Here is a 17,745-nt window from a genome sequence, read left to right as displayed (position 1 = left end):
AATTAAAATGTCTTTCAAAGTTCACATGGAGAAAGCTCAGATAGTGAACTTACTAGAAAAAGACTTTCAATCAATTATTGTAAGAATGTTCAAAGAACTAAAGAAAACCCATGGACAAAGAACTAAAGGAAATCAGGAACATGATTTATGAATAAAATGAGAATATTAGAGGTAGGAATTATAAAAAAGAACAGAATAGAAATTCTGGATCTGGAGAGGAGAATAACAAACAAAAAATTCATTAGAGAGGTCCAATAGCAGAATTTGATCAGACAGAAAAAAGAAGCAGAGAATGTGAAGAAGTGACAAATGAAATTATCCCATTGGAGAAGTAGAAAAAAAGAGATAAGAAAAGTGAACATAACCCAGTAGACTTGTGGGATACCATCAAGTTTTCCAACATAGGCATTACGGAATTTTTGAAGAAGTAAGAAGGAACAGGAAAAAATATTTAAAGAAATGGATAAAAAACTTCCAATTAGTTAAAAAAACTGAATCTGCACATTTAAGGAGCTCAAAAAACTCCAAATAGGATCCACTCAAAGAGATCCACATTGAGAAATGCTATGATCTGTCAAGAGCCAAAGACAAAGAATTAATAAATTAGCAAGATAAAAGTGACACATTTGTGCACAGTGGGTCCTCAATAAGATTAACAGTCAAATTGTCTTTGAAAATATGGAAACTAGTAGAAAGTGGGATGACATATTTAAAGTGCTGGAGGAAAAAGTGTCAACCAAGAATTTTGGATCAATAAAAATTAACCTTCAAAAAATGAAGGAGAAATTTAAAAATGTTGACATTGAACAAAAGCAGAGGGAGTTTGTTGTTAATAGACTTACCTTAGAGAATGACAAAGAGGGCCCTTAAAGCTAAAAAAAGTGGGGGGAGCACTAGGAAATAGTTTGAAACTGTATTAAGAAATAAAGAACATTAATAAAGGTAACTACATAGGTAATATAAATGTCAGCATGATTGTATTTTTTTTGCTATTCTTTTTATTTCCTACAAGACCTAAAAAAACAAATGTCTAAATAATAATTATAAATCCAAAGGAATGGGCATATAATAAATAATTTGTGTCTACACATAAGGGAGGAATTAAACTAGGATAGAGTTTTGAATGTTACTAAAACCAAGCTGGTATCAATTCAGTTTAGATTGTCATAAATTTATTCCATTAATCTTAATCCCTGTGGTGACCAAGTACCAAAGCAAATATCTTTTGAAAATACACAAGAAAAGAATGAAAAGGAAATACAACTGTACACTGCAAAGAATTAAATGCAAAAGAAGGTGGTAATGGAGGAAGTGAGGAATAGAAAAATGGTATGAGAGCATGCAGAAGCTTTTGCTAGTTATGGAGACGGTGACTGGGTCACCAGATTTGCAAGGATTTTTCAGTTAGTATGAAGGAGCTTCTCATGGAGAAGGTGAACACCTATAAGTGTTCATGCTCACCAAGCAGCAGCAAGGACAGACATGCAGCTCGAAACATGGCACTATAGGAAGATTCTTACAGAATTGTGAGTTATGTTACTATTACCAATGTTGTTTTTATTTCTAGTGACTCAAAAGGAGATACTTATTTTATTTGTTGTACCAAATTCTTAAATAAAATTAGACAAATATTATCATATCTGGCCAGCTGCAACCTCTTGCTTAGTCCTGCAATGCTAGATTTTTGTTGTTGTTGTTGTTCTTGTGACTCTTGATTAAGTGACCTTGATTCATTTTGTAATTTTGCTAATCGTGAACAAATTCACTTGTATGAGGATATTATTGTCAAATGCAAAGGCAGTCGAATTATTGTGAATGATTATAAGCCATAACCTTATGGTTATGACATGTTTTGTGAAAAGTTTAATGTTTGTAGATAGTTATATTCATTGGATTTGTTTCGTTAAATGTCATTACTATTAGTCTATCATGAAGCCTCAATAACTTTACTTTGTATGAAATAAAAAAGGAAGAAAGAAAAGTGGTACTGAAATCAAACATCAAAATGGCAAAAGGAAGTCCTTCCTTATTAGTAATTACTGTAAGTATAGATAGATTTACTTCTTCAATCAAAAGGTAGAGCTTGTCAAAATGAATAATACACCATAATTAAATGATCAAACTATATATGCTATTTAGAAGAGACTTGCTTTAGAATCAAAGACACAAAGTGATGAAAGTAAAAGATGAAAAAGAAGTTTTTACATGCAAATATTTACCAAAAGAGAGATGGATGACTATCCTAAAATTAGACTTTAAGTCAAACACTGTTTCAGGACACAAATAAGAAAAAAATACACACACACACACACACACAAAGGGGTCATTTGTCAGGGAAATATAACAATTATACTACCCACCAAACTACAGTTCCTTAAAATATGTAATCAGACACTGACAGAATTGAAGGAGAAATGGACAGTACTAGAATAATCATTGGAAATTTCATTATGCCACATTTAACAATGGATAGAAAAAGAAGAAGAAGAAGAAGAAGAAGAAGAAGAAGAAGAAGAAGAAGAAGAAGAAGAAGAAACAACTTGAGCAATACTGTAACCCAAGTAGACATGATAGACATAAACACAGCACTCCATCAAACTTAAAGCAGAGTGCAAACCAATGTCAAGTGGACATGAATATTCTCCAGGAGAAAACAAAGTTTAAGTCACAATTTTTAATATATTTAAAAAGGTTGAAATCATACAAAGTATTTTCCTCAATCAAAATGGAATGAAGCTTGAATCAATAACTCAAGGAAAACTGGAAAATTTATAAATTTGTGAAAATTAAGGAACCTATTCTTTTTTGTACCTGGGATTGAACTCAGGGGCACTCAACCACTGAGCAACAGCCTCAGTCCTTTTTCGTATTTTATTTAGAGACAGGGTCTCACCCAAGTTGCTTAGCACCTTGCTATGTTGCTGAGGCTGGCTTTGAACTCAAGATCCTCCTGCCTTACCCGCGTGTGCCATCCCCAGCAAACAACACATTCTTTAAAAATGGATCAAAGAAGGAGTTACAGTGGAAATTACATTTGGTTAGGATGAATGAAAACAAAATTGCAACATACTAAAACTTATGGGATTTAGTGAAAGTAGTGCTCAGAGAGAAACTGATAACATTAAATGTTTACATTAAAAAGAAGAAAGATCTGACCTCAATAACCTAACTTTATACCTCAAGGAACAAGAAAAAGAAGAGCATACCAAATAAAGTTAGTAAGAAAAGGAACTGTTAAAGAATAGAGCAGAGATAAACAAAATAATGAAAAGCAAAAACAATCAACAAAACTAAAAGTTTTGGATTAATTATAACAAATATGCTATACTGGTGTAGATATTAATAATAAGGGATGCTATGAGTTGTGGGAGAAATTATGGTGATATATGGAAACTCTCATGAGTATTAACTTTTCTCTAAATCTAAAGCTATTTGGAAAAGTAAAAGCTATTAATAAAAAACAAAAACAAAACCCAGCCTTCATTGTCCTAAATTCTTTTTCTTTTGGTGGTACTAGGGATCAGACAGGCCCTCAGGCATACTATCAAGGGCGTTACCACTGAGTTACATCCCAGCCCCCTAAATAACTTTTTGGTCAAAGAGAAAATAAAACTTCAATTAAAAATATCAAAAAGAGGTTGGGGTGTAGTTGAGTGGTACAAAGCATGCTTAGCCTGTGCAAGGCCTTGGGTTCAAACCTGAGCACCTAAAATGAACAAACAAACAAACAAAAACAAAGCAAACTAACAGTAACCTCCCAAGCCCCTTAAAACCAAAAATGTAAAATGATAATGTAAGAATGACGTATCAAAAGTTATAAGATTTAATTAAAATGGTCCTAAACATTTCCTAGCCTTAAATACAAAGCATTAAAAGTAAATAAAATAAATATTCAACCCACCAACTGAGAAGTGTAAAAAGTAAATTAGTCTGAAAAGGTATTAAAAATATTAATAAAAATTTTTAAAAATGAATTCTTTAAACATCAGCCAACTATAAGAGTGATACACCCAAGAGATTTACTTTGTGACATGTCAAATTGTGGGGCGTGGGGTGGGAGGGGAATCTCCATGAAAGGACAAAATGAGCAATAACAAAGGTATAGTTATGGAGATGATAAAAAAAGTACAAGACAATACCACGTATGCCAATACATTTCAAAAATTTGATAGAAAAATTTCAAAGTAAAAATGAACAATTAAACTGTGTGAAAAGTAGCATAAAACTTGAACAGATCAATAAAAATAGAAGACACTGGAAATTCCCCTCCAAAATGGGGTCAAGGCTAAGCGGTGTTATGGATTTGTCCTTTAAATATTTCAAGAAACAGATAACTTTCATTAATTTTTTAAAAAACATTTTGGCAGTTTTATCATTTTAATTTACGAAATTAGCCTAATATTAACACAGAAACCCATCAATGACAGGTTCCAGAAAGTAAATATATAGATTAACTTAACATGAATATAAATGCAAAAATTCTCAGTGAAATATAAACATTTCTTTTTTAAGTACATGTTTTCTTAATATGATATAAGATTAATCAATTTGACATACATTTTGCATACCATTATTAGTGATAACTGAATTGTGGTCTGCAACTAACACTGTAATAATAAGAAGAAAAGAAAACTGTTGTCACAAAGCAGAGGAACAGCTGTTTTTTTAATGTATCTGGTTGCTCTGCTTGGATAGGGTTCCTTGGCTTATGCCACATTGTTTTCATTCTTTTCTGTTAGCTTTGAGTTGTGAACTGAATTGTGAAGCCAAAATAATAGAGGAGAGGCGTCTAAGCATGTGGATTGAAGAGAAAAAGAGGAAATGTGTAGGTTTGGTTTTGGTTAATTTATTATTTTAATCAAAGCAATAATAAAATACAGCTTGTAGCTATAAATCTACCTTTATTACATAAGCAATCTAATAATATGATTTTGGGTAACATAGAATTTTTAAAAATGCAATTACTGTTTTGTGTCACAGCAGAACACTATTTAGTTTGAAGTAGAAAAAATACACAGTTGTATAATGATTCCAGAAAGACAGCAAATATACTTTAGCATAAAATATCATTTTCTTTTTAAAATACACCCCTAATAAACTAGGATATTCGATAGTTATTTGTTTTGTATGACAAATGTGTTTATTTCAAACCAACAGCCAACGTCATTCTTAATGTTAACCACGAAGGGAAATTCCCACTGAGATCAGGAACTAGACAAGGTTGACAGCTCTCTTCTCTGTTATTAAGCACCCTTCCAGAAATTCTGGCCAATATGGTGAGGAGAAAAAAGGGGAGGAGATGTATTTATGTATTTCTAATCTATTTTAACATCACATGTGAATGACTTAATTTAGAAAAAATAAGAGAGCAATAACATGGTGGATGAAAGATTAAATTGTGAAATCAAGATGTTAGCAGTAATTAGTTAGGAAATAGAGTGAAACGAATATCCTTTTCAAGATAACACTCCCACTACCCACACAAGAAGACGAAACAAAATATATTGGAATATGTTTTACAATAAACAAGGAACCCTAATGTTTGCTGAGGCCTTAACACATGGAAAGACAGAATATTCACAGACAGGAGGGTCCTCTACTATAAGAATGATCATTTTCCTCAAGTTAGTGGACAAGTTCCAACCAGAACTTTGTTTCAGGGGAATTTAACAGATTCACTTTGAATCATCCAGTTTGCCATCTCTTTCATGAGCACAAGTATTTAAGAGAAATAACTGGACATTGCTCTATGGCCCCAATTACTGTTAGGCAGGAATCTCAGACAGGTAGGGATGGGCATACAACTCCATGTCATCCCAGAGGTAGACAGTGTGTCTACCTGTGCACATATGGAAGTGCACCCTGGAGGGGTGAGGAGATGGGGTGGACAAGTGAGAGGAGAGTAAAGGGAGACAGCTGCTAGCAATGATGTGACTATTCTGTGACCTGGTAAAGTAACTTTCCTTTTTCTCCATCATCTTATACTTGGGTAAGACGTCCCTTAAATAGTATTTTAATATTATAAGAAGGCAGGGCAGTTGTAAAAGAAATTCATTGAAATAGAAGTGATATGAATATATATTTAAGTGCTCTCTGACTGTCACTTAAGAGCTATTATAACTTATGACTATTTTCTTCCAGCAGGCACTCAATAACACAATCTTTAACATTCATTTTTATTATAAAAATAAAAAGTCCAGAATAAGACTAGATTATTGTAATTCTAGAAGTTTGAATATTCTAAAATAGGCATTGTAGGTTGTATATAAGGTTAATACTTTAGTATAGTGAAATATTCATTATCTTGTGATTCTTACAAAATAGAAAAGTGCTAAATGAGTTGATATTTGAATAGATATGTTGGATCAGGCTGGAGTCAATTTTTTAAAATAATAACCCAAAGAAAGTATAAATACATCCAATATTAATTTACTTTTCAAACGAGCAAGCTATATAAAGCCCAACAACTTTCAGTCTTCCATTATGTTTTAAAAAAACCCCTCATTGAAGAAGGCTTTTATTCCAGATGTAAATTTTAAAAACTCATTTCAATTAGAGGCATAATAAATTCCATCTTGAAGTTAGAAAACAAAAAGATGGCAGTATTTTAAGTTTTTCTTTGGTTTTGGCTTTTTAAAGGCTAAATTTCCAACTGTGACAATGAATACAAAGGCATTTTGAGTCATAATCATTTCTCAGCAAGTACAGGAGTGAAATAAATTTGCAATACGTAAGAAGACATTCAGGCCACCTTGCAAGGTTGAGAATTGATAGAAACTAATAAAATTTGGTTACCTCTTCTCCAGGTTACAAATCTTCTATCACAGCGTATTTCTCTTTAAAGATGTAGGCAGTTACACATTCTGGAAGCTGTTTGCACAGGATTTACCGGTGCAACTTAAACTGTTCTGAGCTCTCCCGTTGTTGAACTGGGAACTTCCACTGAGAAATCCCCTGACTTGAAGACTTCCTTATTTGTAGCTATCAACAGCCAATCGTGGCAAGATATTGAAATGAAGCAAAACTACCAGAAAATATTCTGTAAGCCACTCGTGACTGTAACTCTGACTTCCTTTTGAAGCAAAGACCCTTTACCTGAATAGTTAAGATATTTTAACAAAAAGCTAGAAATTGTAAACAAAAAAATATTTTTGATAAAGCACATTTTCAGGTAAGAAATTGTAAGTTTATTTGATAATTGCCTTTTTTAGCCTTTCAGAAGTTACTTTTTGAACACTATGTTTATAAGCAAAAAGTAAAGACCAAATTTAAATATAGTTGTTTTTGTTTCATATATTGAATAAGCCTAATAAAATAAGGCTTCTACTGGATTCCACAGCCTGAGCTCAAGTACTCAGAACAAGAGAGAAGCAAAGAAGGCTCTGCAGGCAGCTTTTCTGCTTTGAGAACTCAGGTTCACTCTTCATGTAGGAGAGTGCATGTTCTAGCACACTAAATTGCTTTACCAAAGCGTATATTTTCTCAGGCTACTTGGAGCAGAGCAACAGGTTTTATATGCAAATGGAAGGTGACATATGCCCCACAATCATTTTTCTGTTATAAAATTTTAGAACTGGAAATGTCCATAGACACATCTATTCCTTTTCCTTTTCATGACAGATGAGGAAACAAAAGAGGGTAAATGCTCAATGTCACAAAGAAAGTTAGAGGCAACACTCAGATTAAAATTGGAGTCTTTTGAATGGAAATACAATTTTGTTTTTTACTGTATGACATTCTCAGCTCATCAAGTTATTGAACTGGAAAAAGACAAGCAATTGAGTAGTTTCCAGTTCAACTCCTGCCTGGTCCAGATAAGAAGTCTGAGGAGGCCTCATCCACAGTTCCAGTTAGTAAAAGGACTAGAATTTACAACTTCTGATTCTTAGTCTAGTTTCTTTTCTATTTTAAAACATTGTCCTCTCTTTGACAACATGTTAACTAAATCTGAGATATTGTTAATTATGATGGGATTATTTTGGAAGAATGATTTTGAAAGTATCTAAAATGCTGAGTAATGTGATATAAAATGTTTCATTTACTCATCGAGTGTTTAATTAAGTATAATATCCTTTAGCACTTCATGCTTTATAGCTATCTTACTGATGAAATACTAAATGTTAAATGTTCTCAGGTATAATAAAAAATAAAACCAGCTATTGCTGTAAATATTGCAAAACAAAACAAAAAAAGTGAGATGGCCACTGATGAGAGGAAAATTTACTTCTCAAGAGTTTACATTTTTGAACGAGCAAGATTTTAAAAGCACCATTTTTTTTTTAAAAAAAAGCAGTATTCCTGTCTTAACTGGGAAATACCCTTTCTTTGATCTGTTCATCCTGAGCCCCCTCCCTCTGCTATTTGCCTTGGCAATTGGACTTGGCGGATACCCAAGCTCCCATAAGACAGACTAGCTGTTCCTGGGGATGTTGGCCTCAGCCTCCTGAGGCCATGACAAAGAAGCTAAAGTTAGAGATGCTTTTTGAAGGAATTCTGTCAGAGTGCATAAAATATAAAACCTATGTCACTGACCAGTTCCGCCTGTAAGCAAAGAATGTAAGGCAGTTGGAAATGTTTATCTTTGTTATTACTATGGGTTCCCCTTCTGACTCCCTGCTCTCTACTCTACTTTTTATTTCCTCTCAGAGTCACAAACCATGTGGCCAGAGCTGACAGAAATGCAGAAATTCCTAGAGGAGAGGAAGTAGCAATGGTGCCAAGCCAGGAATGGTAAAGTGACCAGGGCAAGATGGGGATAAAGGGTGCCAAGCCCAAGTTGGAGACTGGAAGGCAAAAAGTCAGGTTCCCATTCCGGCAGTGATGAATGGCCAAGGGGGTTGCTAATAAAAGAATGAGGATAGCACCGCTAAGAGGCAAGAAGGTTCTCAGGTGGAAGGCCTCCTAAGAAGAATCCTCCATAGCAGACTGGAGGGGCAAGGAAGCCCTGTCTCTTAATTGCTGACATGGGTGCAATGATGTCTATGCCTCTGGCCATGATGTGAGTTAGTTAGGCTGCTAGGCTATATGGGGTATGTGTTTGAGAAACTTGGTTCAGATGAGCAAAATGCGCACCCACAGGATGCATCCATGATTCACGCATAATATAAGTGGAAGCTGCAAAATTTTCTGGGCTCTATTTGCTGGTAGGCTGCTTTTTATTGGCCCATGACCACAGTAGGGCTGACCCTAAGATGTAAGATCCATTCTAAATTGAGGGTTGGGATCAGCAGAAATGATGGATACTCTTTTTTCTACTACTTCCCAGCCTGTATAAACTGTGCCCTGGGAAGAGTAGCTGATATTACTAATTAGTGATTTAATGCAAATTTATGCCACAGTATTGCTTCCTTAGTGGGGATACTCGCATTTTGTCTCTTAGTTATAGAATTAAAGGTGTCCCCACTTAATGGAAGAAAAGAGGAAGGCACAGTAGGGGAATCTCTATTCCTCAGGTAGCCTAACATAATGATTAGTCTTATATTTGTAGGCAAATGCAGCTGGTATTCTTGTTCTATTATTTGTTTAATAAAACTTCATTACCTATTAAGTGTAGGGTGCAGGAGTTATTAAAATACTTTGCTTTCCTTGAAGAGCTCAAAATCTTAAGGAAAAGATACAGCCAAACAACATTTTACTCTGCTCATTCATGAACAGAGTAAAAGGTGCTGTGTGGGCGTAGAAACAGTTCTCCAGGCTGGAACTGCCCATGCAGAGATACACAGGAACTGAATAAGCAAAAGGATCAAGAATTAAAAATTTATTTTACACCCTTTTTTATATTCTTAATAAATTCATTCTGATTTTTAAAGCCTGAATATATGGCTTTTTTCTTGTTTCCATATCTTTATAAGTAAATTTTTTTTTCTAAAAATCTCAATTTGCGTTTTTTTTTTAAAGAAACACATTTCTTCTTTTTTTTAAAAAATTGTAGTTGAACACAATATCTTTATTTTATTTATTTATTTTTTTATGTGGTGCTGAAGATCAAACCCAGGGGCCTCACACATGTGAGGCGAGTGCCCTACCGCTGAGCCACAACTCCAGCCCCTCAACTTGCTTTTAAACATTGCAGATGATTATTTATATTCTTGATAATACACACCATTTTAAGGTCCTCAGCATCTATTCTTAAAAAGTAAATAAAAATCTATGAGATACACAGATAGACTGAACAATTAAGAAGTACCTTAAGTCTTTTACTTTTGAGAATAGAATCACAGTTGAATACTGGATTCCCCAGCACTCTGTCCTCCTCATTATATGACAACTATGTGTTTTTGGTGATCAAAAGGAAAAAGGACACTTTGTGATATACGCTGAAACAAAGGTTGGTGGAATCAAAATCCAAAAATATTTTTATTTATTTATTTTCCAAAAATATTTTGACAAACTCAAATAATTGGCTGATGCAAACATGGAATTTAATGGAGATAATTATAAAGTTGTCTAATTACTTCTTCTCCCCTCCCTACTACTATCCCACAAACAAACAAAAACCAGAAAATAATTTGAGAGCCCAGAATAGGTTGATGAGATTCAATTTAGTAGCAGTCATATAAAATTAACTTGCATTTTGCTTGAGGCAGTAATATGGGTATGCTAAAAAAAGAAATCTTCAAACCAACAGTACCTTAGAATTCCCTCTAGAATGAGGGAAGCACTACTCTTGTTTTCTGATCCATCTTTTCTGGATACCATTATTTAAAACCATAGACAAAGGGCTGGGGTTGTGGCTCAGTGGTAGAGCACTCGCTTAGAATGTGTGAGGCACTGGGTTGGATTCTCAGCACCACATATAAATAAAATAAAGGTCATTGACAACTAAAAAAACATTAAAAAGAAACCATAGACAAGTCAGTTATTAGTAAATACTCATCCATGTTGTATGTATGTCTCTCCAGGAATAGAGAATATTTAGCTTAGATCAATTGGAATGAAATAACTGTATTCAGATATCAATTGCATTCTTTATAGCTTCAAGGTAAGCCTCAAACCAGCAAGCAGGAACAATAAGGAAGACAAATTTTGATTCATTATAGAATGCACCAAATTCTATCTCATCTAGAAGATGAGATATATCACCTTGGGAAGTAATGAGTTTCCTCTTCCTGAAGTGTAGGACAAATATGATGAATGATCATTGTTTGGGAACTTTGAAAGACAAAGTCTCAGATGAGGTAGCAATGACTAATGCCTGTATAGCACAGGTTCTATTATTTGTTTAGTACAACTTTATTGCCTATTATGTGTAAGGTATAGGAGTTATTAAAATACTTTGCTTTCCTTGAAGAGCTCACAATCTTAAGGAAAAGACACAGCCAAACAACATGTTACTCTGCTCATTGATTAACAGAGTAAACGGTGCTGTGTGGGCAGAGAAACAGTTCTCTCCTGGCACAATTCTAAGTATTTTACATGTATTACTTCATTTAATGTTTATAAGTACCATATTAATGGTAGAGCTCTTTTATGGATATAAAATGCCCTGGCATCTGTCTCCAAGATTCATGTTATTTTTTTTCTGGTGAGGGTACTTGGGATTGAACTCTGGGACACTCGACCACTGAGCTACATCCCCAGCCATATTTTGTATTTTATTTAGAGATGGGTCTCACTGAGTTGCTTAAAGCCTTGCTTTTGCTGAGGCTGGCTTTGAACTTGCGATCCTCCTGTCTCAGCCTCCAGAGCAACTGGGATTATAGGCGTGGCTACTGTGCCCAGCAAGATTCGCGCTCTTTACAACTTTACTACAGTGCATCTGGGATGTTTACTATTATTATGCATTTGAGTGCAGGGTCTCATTCACTGATAGCATAGAATTTTAGGGGAGTTGATAGGAAGTTCAAATATTTTCTTTACTATTTTGATTACTTCTTATGCACAGTTTTAGATGCTTCCAGTCTGACAAGAAATTAATTAACTGAGGATATACCACTATAGAACTGGAGACAGCAAGGGGATGATAAGGGAGAAGGAGTGGGATGCCGAAGAGGTGCTCACTGAAAACTGGAGGAGCAGATTGGACTTGCTGCTTCTGATCAAGTGTCAATTTTGGAAAATATGACAGCCTTGGAGCAGATTTCTTCCTGTTTGTTAAGGAAGACGACAATGCACATTTTGTTTCTGCAGGTTTACTCATACTTCAATCTTTTCCTTTCCAGTCTATTATGTGTAGCTCAGTAAGTCTTATAAAAAAAATCCGTGATACTTTCTATAGGATACAAAGTGAACTATCTAAATTTCCATAAAAATTCTCTAAGTTGGGGCTGGGGATGTGGCTCAAGTGGTAGCATGCTCGCCTAGCATGCATGAGGCACTGGTTTCGACTCTTAGCACCACATAAAAATAAAATAAAGATATTATGTCCACCTAAAACTAAAAAATAAATATTTTTAAAAATTCTCTAAGTTGACAGAATTTCATCAGGGAATGAGACATCTCACGATAGAATGGTCTGTTTCAGGTATTACAAATTCTGCTTTTCTCTTTTAGTGGCCAAGATAGCAATACCTTCAGATTATTGCCAAATAGCCCCTTTATTTTGATCTATGTACTGAGATTTCTTCTGTCTAATATTAATGAGAACCACCAACCAAAATAATATGTCTCATAGGCATTTTCATTCTAAACTGAGAAACGTAAAAAAGTCGTTTAGATATAAGGGTGAAATAGAAATTACTGAACTCCCTTTACAGAGTTTCAGTACTCATGAAAGATAGAAAAAAAATCTGAGTTACCTTAAATATATTTCTTCTGGATTTATAAATTCATAAAATTGAAATTGCTGTGAGATTTCTAAGGTCATCAATAATTTTCTAAGTGAGCACACACAGCATAGTGATTTAGTATGGATACAATTTCTAATATTAGCAGGATTAATAGTTCATACTTGTAATTCTCCATAAATGGGGAGATAAAAAAATACATTAGCCCTCCTGTAACTTCTAGGGCACAGTGATAGTGAGGCAGAAATTAGGAAAAGAGAAAAGTGGAAGAGACAGAAAGGGTAATCCATGAACTCAGGGTTTTTCTATGATTTTAATAAAATCAGTCAGACTCTCAATGAGATCTGACCTTTGAAAATTGTTTAGCTTGACTCCATGGGGATGTTGAGAGGATTAACTAGCTGAGGCTTGCAGAGTGATTTCAAGGTTCTTTGTGTGTTATTTATTTCTTGGTTCACCAGTTAAGTTCCCTTTTAATTTGATCATATTTAATAGGATGCCAGATCCACAATGGGAGATTCAATAAACATGGGTTCCAAGTAAAACCAGAAGCTATTGGTTAAGGGGGAAAAATTGAGATAGTGTTAGATGTGTAGGAGCAATTTTGCATGGGGCATGCTATTCTGTAGATAACTGGGTTGAATTCTTTTACTTTGAAAAGATGGAAATTGAGATTAATTGATTTCCTCAATATCAAACAGTTGACTATAGTGTTCACAGATTTCCAGTGGCATGAAAGACCCTAGTTCCAAAGTATTTGGCTATCTCTGGCTTTAAAATTGAAAGACATTGTTAAGGTTTAAAAGCTGAGTGGGATGTGACTGGAGAATGTTTTTTAATTATTCTGTTGGTGAAAGTCCTGGGTGCTTTGTCTCTCTTGTCACTGAATTTCAGATTTTAAAATATTGTTCAAATGGGAAAAAAAAAAAAACCTTTCTAGGAACATCTCTTTTCAATGTCATTTATTTAATCATTAACCTTTTTAAAATATTTATTTTTAAATTTTTGATGGCTACAGTATCTTTATCTTATTTTTATGTGATGCTGAGGATTAAACTCAGTGCCTCATACATGCTAGGCAAGCACTCTACCACTGAGCCACAACCCCAGCTCTCGTTAATACTTTTTTCATCAGTTGCTATATGTTGATCAGTGAGGGGGAATGAAGCCATAGATCTGAGTTCTGTGTCACTTTCTGCAGCATTTCAGAGGGATTAAAAATTACCTCTTTGTTAAGAGACAGTCTTGCAGAAATCTTAGGTACACAGGTGCAGGAACCATAGTGTGTGTAAGGTTCAAATCCTGAGTCCGCCCTTGACTAAATTGCCTAAATCTTTGGTAGTTTTATGAACTGAATGAATTAATATGTGTAAAGAATTTAAAACCCTAAGCGCATGGTGAAACCACATAAATGGATTGTGGTTGTTGTTGTTTATTCCTTGCTATATTTTTCTTCACTGACTTGAAATCATATGGTGAATTCATGTAAGTTCTGCAGGAAAATGAAATGGAAGGAAATTAAGTTATTTAGATGATTTTTTTTGTTTGTCTACATAATCTCTATACTGCCTCTATGTACTTTTCTTTCATTGTCCATGTACAGTTTAGAAAGCTAGTTTCACCTACTGTCTATGGGTGGACAGGACAGGTTTGGTTCACTTGCATTTTCTATTACAGGCAGCTGCAATCTTCTTGTCATAATACTGTATATAATGAAAAAGAAGTCATGAATACAACAGGAACCCTAATGAACAGTATTTATGGAGAAGTTGCTACATGGCAAGCACTGGTCCTAAGTATTGAAATTTACAACAATCATGTGAGACTGGCATTACGATTCTCATTCCTAACATTTTATGTGTGGGACTTTGCATACAATGTGCGAAGTATTGTGACTGAAGACATAAGACTTCCAACATCTTTTATGTGGCTTATTTTTGTGCTAATATTATTGCAGAAAGCAAATGCTCCTTTTTCCTTCTCTCCTCAGATATTTTTTTGTATGTGTGTCTTTATACATGTACTTGATGTCCATCTCATTCCACCATCTTTCCTACCCCCATGCCCACACCCTTTCCCTCCTTCCCCTTTGCTCTATCTAGAGTTTGTCTAATCCTCCTATGCTCCTCCCAACAACCCCATTATGAATCAGCATCCTTATATCAGAGAAAAAATTTTGCATTTGTTTATTGGGGATTAGCTAACTTCATTTAGCATTATATTCTCCAACTCCATTTATTTACCTACAAATGCCATGATTTTATTCTCTTTTCATGCCGAATGGTATTCCATTGTGTACATATACCACATTTTCTTTATCCATTCATCAACTCATGAGCATCTAGATTGGTTCCACAGTTTAGTTATTGTGAATTGTGCTGCTAAACATTGATGTGACATTCTTCATAGAAACAGAGAAAGAATTAATGAAATTCATCTGGAAAAATAAGAGACCCAGAATAGCTAAAGCAATCCTTAATAGGAAGAGTGAAGCAGGTGGTCTCACTGTACCAGACCTTAAACTATACTACAGAGCAATAGTAACAAAAACAGCATTGTATTGACACCAAAATAGACTTGTAGGCCAATAGTACAGAATAGAGGACACAGAGAATAACCCATATAACTACAGTACTCTTATATTAGACAAAGGTGCCAAGAACATACATTGGAGAAAAGATAGCCTCTTCAACAACTATTGCTGGGAAAACTAGAAATCCATATGCAATAAAATGAAATTAAACCTCTATTTCTTACCATGCACAAAACTCAGCTCAAAGTGAATCAAGGACCTAGGAATTAAACCAGAGACCCTGTGTCTAATAGAAGAAAAAGTAGGCCCAAATCTCCATCATGTCTGATTAGATCCCGACTTCCTTAATAAGACTACTATTGTGCAAGAGTTAAAATCAAGAATCAACAAATGGTTGTATTCAAAATAAAAACTTCTTCTCAGGAAAAAAAAAACAAAAATAAAACCAAATCAAACCAAACCAAACCAAACCAAAACAAAAAACAATCAGTGTAGTAATAGAGAGCCTACATCTTGGGAGCAAAGTTTTAACACTCACACATTAGATAGAGCACTAATCTCTATGGTATATAAAGAACTCAAAAAGCTAAGCACCAAAAAAACAAATAACCCAATCAACAAATGGGCCAAGGAACTGAACAGACACTTCTCAGAAGATGATATACAATCAATCAACAAACATATAAAAAATTTTCATCATCATTAGCAATTAGAGAAATGCAAATTGAAACTACTCAGATTTTTTTTAAACTAAATGCAGAAGGTATTCATTTGGGCACAGCAATATTTAAACTTGACAGTTGTTTAAGGCTTTTGTATACTTAGATTTGAATTTTTAGTTTGATTGAAATTTTTATTTTGCTTTTGGTTAGACTTAATGACAGCCTATTTTTTCAGAATTTAAATGTTTACTGATTTTTTTCATTTATTGTGATTAGATAATAGGCTCATTTAAGGAGGTAACTCTGTCAAACTATATTTCTAGTTCTTTGCATACTTTGGTTTTTTAAATAAATGAATTAAGAGTTTATTCTTGACATGATCAAAGCATGATATATACACACATGGAAATGTCACACTGAAATCCATACATTTTGACAATTAATAAACATTTATAATTACCCACATCAGGTAGGGTCCAATCAAGAGGCAAAAACCATATTATTATTTGAATAGGGAAAGTTTAATGTAAATAATTATAAACTATATCAGATGGTGTTGTATAAAAAAGGTAAAGATATCTCAAAGGAATATTCTCCAACCCTGAGTCGATATCCAAGTAAGGAACAAATTCGAGAAAAGAGCCTTTCTTCTCAAGACTGGAATTTAAATCACTCTGGAAAAGATATGGTTGTGGACCATTAGATTGCAAAGTTTGTTTGGTTTCCCAGGACAGAACTGGTCCACAGAGCCTGAGCAAGCAGTAAATACCACTCTAAAGTGCAGGGCCTCAAGATGAGGCAGAACATCATGGCAGAGACGTTTAGTGGAGATAAGCAGCTCATATGATGATCAGAAGGCAGAGAAAACAACTCCCCTGGCTAGATACAAAATATATATCCCAAGGCATGCCCCCAATGACCCACCTTCTCCAGCCACACCCTACCTACCTTCAGTTACCACCCAGTAATAATTAATTAATAAATAATTAATCCCCAGGGGATTAATTCACTGATTGGGTTAAGGGTCTCATAACCCAATCATTTCTCCTATAAATTTTCTTGCGTTGTTTCACAATGAGCTTTTGGGGAACACCTCACATCCAAAGCATAACAATATATGTTCAAAATCGTGTACTGCATTCAAGGCTTTAGCCATATTTGTGTGGTTAGAAGAGAGTAGTCATCTGGAAGTTCATCAAAATGGTTTGATACCATGTGTTCTAAGTTTCAAAAGGGAATGGTGATTAAGATGTCCGTTAAAGACTTCTCAATCTCTGGGAAGGATTTGCTATCTTCAATTACCTTAAAGTTTAATGGTCAATAAGTATAGTAGTTATCCTTCATGAAGCAGTTACATTTTAACTGGGGTCAAATTCTTCTCTCCCACCAATTAACCTGCTTATTAGATGTTTTAGTTTGGTAATGCTGATGTAACAAAATACCACAGGCAAGGTAGCTCAAACAACATGAATTTATTTCTCATAGTTCTAGAGCCTGGAAATCCAAAGTCTAGGTGCCAGAAGGTTGGTTTCCACAGAAGGCCGTAAAGGAAGAACTTATCCAGGCTTCTTTCCTTGGCTTACAGATGAATGTTCATCTTTTTGCTGCCTTTGTGCAGGTACACCTTTACCTCTACATGTGTCTAGATTTACTCTTCTTATGAAGACACCAGTCTGATTGAATTATAGCCACCCAAATGAACTCATTTTAACTTGATCATCTCTTTAAAAGCCCTTTCTTTACAGTCATAGTCTGAGGTAGTAGGGGTTAGGACTTCAACTCATGAATTTGGTTGGGACACAATTCAACCCATAAGATTAGATGA

At 34.5% G+C, this 17,745-nt stretch overlaps 1 protein-coding gene and 2 long non-coding RNA genes across 8 annotated transcripts in view; 2 read left to right on the top strand and 1 right to left on the bottom strand.

Moving 5' to 3' along the window:
• Positions 1–6,932, bottom strand: part of Tank (TRAF family member associated NFKB activator) — a 78,673-nt gene extending 71,741 nt beyond the window's left edge. Inside the window, exon 1 of one of the 2 annotated variants that reach the window (XM_048812369.1) lies at positions 6,796–6,932. The gene's annotated coding sequence lies outside the window, so the exon portion shown is untranslated. The remainder of the gene's footprint in view (positions 1–6,795) is intronic. The other variant, XM_015479231.2, reaches the window with a different exon arrangement.
• LOC125619415 overlaps positions 1–17,745 on the top strand; it is an 85,132-nt gene that overhangs the window by 37,450 nt on the left and 29,937 nt on the right. For 4 of the 5 annotated variants that reach the window (XR_007350952.1, XR_007350955.1, XR_007350951.1 and 1 more), the window contains exon 1: positions 7,086–7,427. The exons of the other annotated variant lie outside the window; for it this stretch is intronic. This is a non-coding gene — a long non-coding RNA (uncharacterized LOC125619415). Of the gene's footprint in view, positions 1–7,085; positions 7,428–17,745 lie in introns of those variants that run through there. 5 annotated transcript variants of the gene reach the window in all.
• Positions 1,857–6,192, top strand: LOC125619416. Its single transcript, XR_007350956.1, has 3 exons — positions 1,857–1,868; positions 1,978–1,981; positions 5,638–6,192. It is a non-coding gene; the product is annotated as an uncharacterized LOC125619416 (long non-coding RNA).

The sequence above is a fragment of the Marmota marmota genome, unplaced genomic scaffold (assembly GCF_001458135.2).
Source record: "Marmota marmota marmota unplaced genomic scaffold, marMar, whole genome shotgun sequence".
NCBI lineage: Eukaryota > Metazoa > Chordata > Mammalia > Rodentia > Sciuridae > Marmota > Marmota marmota.
Note: the sequence above shows the minus strand (reverse complement) of the source record. Positions and strands in the feature narration are given on the sequence as shown.